The sequence below is a fragment of the Idiotropiscis lumnitzeri genome, chromosome 14 (assembly GCF_059441095.1).
Source record: "Idiotropiscis lumnitzeri isolate Australia: NSW breed Sydney's pygmy pipehorse chromosome 14, RoL_Ilum_1.0, whole genome shotgun sequence".
NCBI classification, from domain to species: domain Eukaryota; kingdom Metazoa; phylum Chordata; class Actinopteri; order Syngnathiformes; family Syngnathidae; genus Idiotropiscis; species Idiotropiscis lumnitzeri.
The window spans coordinates 19,445,616-19,454,999 of NC_142404.1; the positions used below are offsets into that span (position 1 = coordinate 19,445,616).

Here is a 9,384-nt window from a genome sequence, read left to right on the forward strand (position 1 = left end):
TTTGGTTCCAGTCAATAAAAACAAGACGACGTGTGTGTTTTCGTTGCGCGACATTTTTTTCATTTTCATTTCGAATTGCCGTGAAAGCAGATTACGTACGCACATTTTAGTGCTAAAAATACTTTGATGTCGCTGATGTTTTCTCCGAAGTGGGTCGTTCTAGTTTGTGAGATATTGAATATTTGTGACCAATATACAACTTTGATGAGGCTCATGTTCATTTTTGATGCAATATCGAGAAAGGCGGCAATCGTAATCGCAGAGAGACTTTTATATGACAATCATGTAAAAAAATCAAGCAAATATGCAGAAAATTTAGCAATATGGCTCTTGAATACCGAAGTGATGTCAAGATCAGACCAGGTGGCTGGCGATGGCCGTTATATTGATTGCGAACCCATCACTGAGCAACGCGTCCATTTTCTAGACCGCATCTATTCGTAGCGCGACGTGGACGTGACGCATGACGCAAAATTGACTTTTTAATTGCTTGTATGTCAAACAAAAGTTGAGTCCCCGGAGTGTTCGCCCACCTACCGAGTGTGAAATTAAACTCACCCGTACAAAAACGAGATACCGGAAACAATCAGTTTACCCCGCCGTTGTCTGGGCTCCGCCTTAGAGACTGGGGGGGAGGGGAGGGGGGAGGGGGAGCTCGCTCAGTCGCTGAGGAGCCAGATGAGGCGGCTCGGGCATCTGGTTCGGATGACTCCTGGACGCTTCCCAGTTGAGGTGTTCCGGGCTTGTCCCTCTAGCGGGAGGCCCCGAGGATGACCTAGGACACGACGAAGAGCCGATGTCAAAAGTTGGAAGAAGTGGCTCGGGAGGGGGAAGTCGGGGCTTCCCTGCTAAAGTTGAGCAACATAAGCAGGCGCTGGTGGAAGGATGTCTAAAGTTCAAAATAGGCCGGAATGGGTGCGAGCGCTGCTGAAAATGGATGGATGGATAACTGCAAAGCCTCGAAGGAATTCGATTAGTTGTATTTAAATACACCAAAAAAAAAAAAAGGGATTTTTACATGTACATGACCTTGTCGTTGAGTGTGCAACTTACTTGGTTGTTCATGTGCGCGCAAGATTGTGCCTGCCGGCCTGTAAGATTGTTCAAGCTGCTGTCTTACTCACGTTGTTCTGGGAAACGGAACCTCTGTGCCCTGATAACACAAGCACCCCCCCCCCCCCCTCCCCCCACCCTTGGCTGGAAGAAAGTTCAATAAAGTCACCGGATCTTCAGCAAAGCTGGCCGGCATTTCCGGTGCGCTGCTTTTCCCACAGTATGGCGAGCTCAACGGTATCACGTCGTTGGCCGGCTCCGAGCGGATGAGGGAGTCACGAGACGTGTCCTTTCTTTTTCCAGGGTCGTCCCCGGTCGTCAAGCGATGAAGCGCGTTGCTCGCTTGTTGCGTTGGAGACGTGATGCAATCGATCAAGGCTGACTGTGTGATCCCTGAGTCGCTTTGGTGGTAGCGCATGCGCTCATGTTGCGACAACAATTATCGGATGATGAAAAAAGTTCTACTTGCGCTGAAACAAAAAGGTGAGACGTCTTATCTCGTCTTCGACACGGCTCGGAAAAAGGAGATGGCGTTAATCACGGACACGTTTGCTTGTAGGCCGCCTCTTCTCTTTTTTTGAAACTCGTAATATATTAAGACGATATTTCAGAATGCCATCGAGCCAAAATATTTGGTGCATGCAGATAAAATCAAATAAAAAAAATATGGTTGCATTTGGCGCAAACACCTGAAGGAGCAGCTCAATGGCCGTTAAATTGTGGCAAAAAGTTTGACATTTCAATTTTCCTTTCCTCAAATTCTATTTCTTCGTTGACGTTAAACGTGAAAATCTTGCACAAAAGTTGAATGGGCCGCCAATGAAATTGCTGCGATGCCATCGGCAGAATTTGGAAACCGTCAGTGTTGCGTTCCTGTTTTCGGTGAACTGAAAAAAAAACAAGGAAAAAGCTGCACTCGAAAGACCCAAGGCAAGATGTTTGATTATTTATAGAAAAAAACGACAAATTTCAGCTCATGACGCTGGTTTGCTGGCCGTCGAGAGGCCACGTTGGCGTGAAAATGCGCAAAGGAAGGAAGATGAAATCATGTTGCCATTTATGAGCGTGAGCGTTCGTCACAGCAAGCGTCGGCGGCCATCTTTAATGTGAATCTCACCAGCTGGAGTCTGAAGCGCTTGCTCCGCTTCACGACTTCGCTCACGGTTGTCTTCGTAACGGGCTGAGGATGGGTCGCCGCTCACTTTGTTGTCAAAGTCGGTCGGCTGTGATCAAAGACCATAAGAAATGCGGATCACCCCCAGCCTGTTCCAGCCGAGACGCTTTCAATTGGCTGTGATCAGAAAAAAAAAAAAAAAGTAGCAAAGACGGCTGGATTGGAGTTGCAAATTGATTTAGAAAAACATTTTTCGCCGAAAAATCGGAGGATTGTTCCTTTCACTTGAGGTGTTGCAACCAAATGACGACGATGAAATGAGCCGACAGAAGAATGGAAGGACTCCCGATATTGGCGAAAAATGCACGAGATCAGTGAGCGGCGGGTCGACGGAGATGCACAAAATGAGTTCCGAGTTGCTCACCGCAGCACGACATCCATGAAATATCGCTGGCCAAGTTGGCCTCTCAAGGAAACTCAACGGCACTCGAGGCGATGTACGTTTCAACTTCTGCTCCACTCATTTGTGGCGCCGCGATGGGCCGCGGGGGGGGGGGGGGTTCCAAAACATTTGTGTGCTCCAAATCCTTCTGCCCTGCACAATAACACTCCCATTTGTGCTGGCAGTCTTTCAAAAGCAGCACGAAGCCATTTCAGGATTGAGACTAATTCCGAGGCAAAACAAAAGGCTTCGCATTTCGAGCAGGCCTCCCGAAAAAACGCCTTTCTCCTCTTGCCTTCGCTTCGAGCATGCAGGTGCCGCCGTGTCGTAGTTCCGTTTGGCCAGAGGCTCTCTTTTTTTTGTTTCCGCGCATCAACTATGTAGGTTGCGTGATTAAAGGGATCGTCTCCTGGAAGTGCAACAAAATGCATGGATGCCGATTGAGGAGCCACTCAAGCGGTGACTTCTGACGGGAAAAGCAAAAAAGGCGCTTCTGCACTTGGAGCTCTTGTTCCACGAGCGTCCGATTAGGGTCGGAGGTTCAACTGGTCCCATCAAGTCAGACGGCAAGCGGTCCATGGGGTACCCCGCCCCTCAAAGGCGCCGGCTCACACGCAACCTGAAAGAAAATGGATGGATGGACGTCAGACCGGAGAAAGCTGAATTGTCTCGCCATGAATTTCTTGCACAAATCACCACAAAAGTGTCGTTTTCTTTTTGGCTCTGACTTTGCTCGCTTCAAACACAAAGAATGAAGAACGACAGCAATGCGATCGGCCCAATGAGCTTCCGGGGCGGAGTCGGCACATGGCCAGGAGGCGATTTCGCTGGTGGAGGAAGAACTTCATGCCAAGCTACGATAATGCGTGCCAACATTGCAGCTCTGCTTACCTGTTGGCTTTAGAATGATAACGCCTCCGTGTGGTCCATTTACGCCGGCTTGGAAATGTCGGATCCGCGCCTCGCAGCGGGCGGCCGGCAATTTGGACGACTGCGCCAACGGGCCACACTTGCCGCGGCGCGAATGGCAAGCATCCGTTTCTGCCGAGCGGCTCTCCCGACAGACACGCAAACAAAACCAGGTTGTTGGAAAACAGATGTCGTTGCAATATTTATTCACTTTCAAGCGAACAAGCCTCGAGCGGCTCGACAAGTGACAAGAGAATCAAAGTTTTTGGGGAAAGAAAAAAAACGACAAAATTGCAGACACACGAACGGGAAATGGAATTACGGTGACTTTGAACAAAGGGAACCGTTTGCCGAAATTAAAAATAAAGTCGGTTCAGATGACGGATGGCCGCTAATTGGCCTCTGACGCGTCTCATCGCTTGACCGTGTCAGAGCTCCGTCAAGTTCTTTGACCTTGAAGCGTCCGATCCAATTGGATTCTTCCGATTATTTTTAGTTTCCAATGAAGCAACTCGTCGTCCGGTTACCTCGTGAATGTTCTTCATTCGCTTTGCTGAATGGCTCGTCTTCGAAGGACGTCGGTGCTTACAAATGTGACATCTTTTTCAAGATTCAAGTCAATAACGGAACACAAGTGAATCTTGCGGTGAAATAAAAAATATAAATAAATGAAAAACCATCCAACAGTAACTCAAATAACGGCCACCATTTGAAACTTTGTGCAGTGATTTTTAATGGCACACGAGTGCATTGAAAAAAAAAAGAAATTTATTTGTTTTAATTGTACATCCACGACAGTAGGGGGCAACAATGATCGAACCGCAAGCAAGGAGGTAAACAATGTTAATAAAAAGTTTCTTTTTTTTTTAATGGGCTATAATATTATGTAAAAGTGTACTTATTACAAATCTATAGTCAAATAATATTATTTAGAGTCAAGGCAGAGAGTTGTGGGGGGAGTTGCAAAATATTTCATTTAAATAAATACAGAACAGATAATAATGGAAAAGCGCGTGGGCTCCCTCTAGTGGTGGGTTTGTTTGGAAACATTTATTTAGATACAATTAAGTTGATTTTGGAATTGTGCAACAAGGAGAGCGGCGATTTTTGGGTGGTACTTGACTTGGCAAAAGAGTTTGAGAAGCACGGCTTTTCTGCAACCCACCGAAGAAAATCTCATCCAGCAACGCGATGCAGCTCATTTCTCCCGAGCCCTAACGAGAACGTCGTCATTCGGGTCACGCTGAGAATGGTGCGCTGTGTACTATTTATTTCCCGTCGTGAGCACCGATAATAAGCCGCGTGAGGAGGCTCGGCGAGGGCCCGCGCCAAAATGGCGAATGGCTCATTCAGCCGAAAGCGAGGAGATGAAGAATGTCGACGTGGCTTTTTTCTTTGTCTCGTGGACCGCCAACGTTCATGAAGGCTTTGTTTCGGATTTCTTGGGGAAACTTTGCGACTTTGTTGCGTCGCTCGTACGCCGGCGAGCGAACTTCTTGTGTCGTACCCGAGCCACGCTATCCGTTCATTGGAAAATGTCGATGGAGTCGAAAATTGCTTTTGTTGGTGCCCGAAGAGAAGCGGCGAGGTGAGATATCCTTCCACGCTCCTCTTCGCAGCTTACTATCGAAGCAATCTGCTCTGGACCCGAGACGAGCCCGAGGCCCGGCCGCTCAATAAAAACAAAAAACATCTCGTGAATTTGGACTCAGATGATAGCGAGTGCTAACAGCGACACGATTAAATCCAGCGAGAGGCGAAGCAGAAAGAACGAGATGGGAAAAAAAAGTTCCTCCGCATATCTCGAAAAAATGAGAACATGTAGATACACGGGCAATTTTCAAGTCATTCTGAACCCCGTGCACTTTTTTTTTTTTTTTTAAAGTGAAATTGGTTAGTGGAGGCCGAAATACTTTTTCACGCTTGGCTGCAAACCTTTTGGTGGATTTTGAGACTGCAAAATAAAAAGATGTCTGCTGTTTGGCTTGACTTGCCGTCATATAACTTGGAGTCACACACACGTACCGACCGGCACAAAAAAAAAAAAAAAAAATCCTTTTGCAAGGCACTGCACTTTTTATCAGCGGCATTTCTTCTCTTCATTAAACCGAGATATGGTAACTTGCCTCGTGATGTGGAAGGTCCCCTAAAGACATTTCCATTTAATTAGGCACCGCTGGGAAAGCCATTTTCAAACCGGTTCGAAATTGACATCAGTGATCTAAGCAGACAGAAAGAAGAACAAAACAGAAAAGGAAAAACCAAAAGGTTTCATTAATGGATTTTTATGATTTCAAATTAAAATGTTGTCATAACGAACAAGTTCAAGTTTAGTGCAAAGACTAAAAATCGCTTTGCTCGAGATTCTCTAAGTGTGTTTAGCTCAATGCTAAAAATGCAAAACGCCATAGATGGGCAAACAAAGATGTGAGCGTCATGTTGTTTAAACACTCCAACCGAAGGCTGGAGCAACGCATGTAGACTGACAATATAACAACTCACAGGAACAAATTCTTTATCGTTTGCAAAAAAAAAAAAAAGACGACTCCAGCACACTGAGGAGTTTTGACCATTTATGGATTTACAGATGATAACGGAGGGAGCAGCACGATGTGTAAAATGTGGCAAAACACGTCATTTGTTACATTCTGTTACGTTGTCAGTCATTACTGCAAAATGCAGTCATAATAAAAATATCTGTAAATATAATAATGCCATTTCAATTGATTTTTACGGGGAAATACGATTTGAGATGCGTCCTGAGTGTGACGATGGAGCAAATTAAAGTCATATCTCGAGGCGCCACTCGTACAGTATATTAATAATCATTTGTGCGTGTAGCCAAGCAGTCAAGACGAAAAGCGGCGTATTAATATATGGTCTCATAAATGTTCGGGCCGGGCTCCATCATCACACATCATAAAGTGACTGACGGGGAGGAAATCCAATCGCGTTTTCATTATGAAGATTTTCATTATGGCGGCGGACTCAGCGAGCAGATCGAAGCGTCAACAGCGTTGCTCGAGAAGACGCCCCCCCCCCCTCAGTTCCGTTCCCCCTTCATGGCTCGAGCACAAATTTCTTTTTGATGAAGTCTGATACGCTGATTACTCCTAATGAGAAAATCTGCTGAAAAAAAAAAAGAAAAGACATCACTTGGTAATGTGAACCACGTTGGCACTTGGCGAGCTTGAGGCCACGCTGACAAGTTGGAATCTGACCTCGCTCACATTTTGAGGTTGACCTGCAATTAGAGAGGAAGGAGGAAGAAGACTTTGTTCTTGTTTTGATGCAATCCAGTCGTCACTTCTGCAAAGATTTTGGCACTTTACATCATTTAAGATTGATGTTTTTCTAGGAGGATACAGATTAGTGGTGTCAAACATAGGGCCCGCGGGCCGGATCAGGCCCACAAACGGGTTTAATCTGGCCCGCCAGTTTTTGTTCAGTCGCGCTTTTCTCATTTTTACTAAATTACATTCCAATCGATTTTCCTCCTGAGCTAAAATGAATTTGACAGCCGTGACAAAGAGGAAATGAAAATAATAAATAGCCGGCACTTATTCAATACAACAACTATGTACAATCACTTTTCCCTTCCTTCAAGGTCTTTTGTTTTGTTTTCAACCTCTGGTTAGAAAAAATAAATAAATTCATTGCTCTGGGAAAATATTTTAAAAATATTGTTCATCGACGCTGGGAGTGTTTTTTTAATTGAATGGAGCGACCGTCCTGAGGGGTGATGGGATGTTTCACGGTTACGCCAATGTACGTCTGCAAATATTGGCCGCCAGTCTCTTTCATAAATCGTCCGGTATTCACTGCACGTGAGTCTTAATTTTTTTTCATTTTTCCATGCAACGCCATTCTAAAAGTGTCAACGTTGACGTCAATCAAGCGTCCTTTGAATTGTTCGTCAGTGGCTGTGTCTGGCGGCATTACGGCCGTGTCGTCCATGAGGAGCGCGACTTCTCACGCCTGCAGGCCTCTGATAACGACAATGAAATGTGCTTTACAAGTCGCTCCAAATTAAAGGGAGGAGGGCGCTATAAAAAGCCTCTTGGACACTCCTCCACTCGGATTAGAAGCTTTGGCTGAAAGGCGTAAAAACGCTTCCATCGGAAATCAAATGACACGACGCCGCGTGTGTGTCGGTGAGCACATTTCGGATTTCACGTCTTCCGATTCGGTCACGTTTCATGTCGAGCGGCTGCTGCTGACGACGACGATGATGACATTTATGTTTCATGGCAATTGCAAGACTCAAACAAAAGTTGGCCTTCTTGTACCTGCCGCGTGAGCTTTTAAAACTCATTTGAGGGCTCTTGCTGCAATCAAATGGCTCACTGCTTAAAAGACGACTTTGCAGAAATGTGAACTTCATCACTCATTAAAAAAAAAAAAAAAACAACTCATAAAGCTTCCAAGTCACTGCTATCGGCTTTTCCAAAGCAATCAGAGCGCAGGCGACCGCGGCTTTATGACGAATCCCGCGCACTGAGCGAGACAAGCACACAAAATTGCACGCGGCGCTTTTATTTACCACCTTGGAATGGTTTTTTATTGAAATATCTACTGTAACGATGACTTTACTTTTCTGCTCAGTGATGTTCCTTTTTTTCATATTTTTGATTTTTACATGAATGGGGCTTCTGCGGTACGGGAAAATGAAAAAAAAAAATGATATTGGACGTGTTTTTCACGGCATTGCAGCGATATGTTGACGATCAGCTACGCCGCATGACCACTTATAATAACGCAAGTGCGGAAAGTAAATGTATTTACTGCCATTGACGGCTAAGGACGTCAAAGAATTTTTTGTTTTTCACTTGGCCGGTCGTGAATGATGAGAGACAAGATGACGTCGTCTGAAAAAGCGAAACGGAAAGAGTTGATTGAAAAATGCAGGACAGTCAAACCATGTTGTCGTCTTCAAACCAAACTTTTTGGATGACGCTGTCTAATACCAAGCGCCCGCGTAATGACGTAGCGTAACGCATTCCAAATTCTTGCCTCACCATCACTTTTAATGTCGCATGACAAAAATTTCAAAATGTGAACATTGGCCTTTGTGATCACGTGATCTCCTCGCCTTCACGTCGACGGCTCCTGCTAATTCGCTTACGAAATACGGAGCTTTGGCAGCATCACGTGTCATCACAATTGAAGGAGCACAAAAAATGCAAATAGGTGAGTTTTTTTAGCACATAAGAGAGTTTAAGTTCCAATCTAAAAAAAGATGCAAATAGAAGATTACGGCAGAACATGATCGTCTCTCCCCGCGCTCGTGTATTTCTTGTTCCACAGACAGAAAAACAAAAAACTGAATTTGCGATGAGATCAGAAGGTTATTTATGAGCGTGCGGCCCCAGCATCCCTGAGCTTTGACGACTCCCGAGTACTTCCTTTCCATCTCGTCCTCAAAAAGGATGTGTGCTGAAAAAACAGACGTGCAACATCCGAAAAAATGTTTGGCGACGAGATAAAAAAAACAAAGCTTCTACGCACCAGAAGAACTGAAGGCGTCTTGCTGGCACATTGCGTTTCTCTTCCCGCAGTGCTCATATTTTGCCGGCTGCCGCTGCGTTGGTGCTCTCCATTCGTCGCGTACTCACGAGGGGAGTATTTCGCACCCTTTAGGATCCCGCCACCCCGCGTCGCTTTTCTCCTGCTGCTCCAACACAAAGTGCAGCAGCAGTCAGTGGCGCTTCCATTGAAATTTCTGAGGTCACATAATTAAAGGCGCAACTCAAATATAGAAGTGGCGTTGGTTTCGACACGCGTATAAACTTGGAATTGTCTTCCTAAAAAAAATCAAATAAAACGCAAGCAAGTTGTAGTCATTGCCCCCTGCCCTCCTTGCGTA

General features: G+C 45.4%; 1 long non-coding RNA gene across 3 annotated transcripts in view; it reads right to left on the reverse strand.

Annotated features, from left to right (window-relative positions):
* Positions 1-647: 647 nt before the first annotated feature.
* Positions 648-9,384, reverse strand: part of LOC148323914 (uncharacterized) — a 31,644-nt gene continuing 22,907 nt past the window's right edge. The window contains exons 3-6 of one of the 3 annotated variants that reach the window (XR_015846482.1): positions 9,027-9,189; positions 2,592-3,228; positions 2,171-2,344; positions 648-775 (exon numbers count right to left, since the gene is read on the reverse strand). This is a non-coding gene — a long non-coding RNA (uncharacterized LOC148323914). Of the gene's footprint in view, positions 776-2,170; positions 3,229-9,026; positions 9,190-9,384 lie in introns of all 3 variants that reach the window. The other 2 variants (XR_015846480.1, XR_015846481.1) reach the window with 2 other exon arrangements.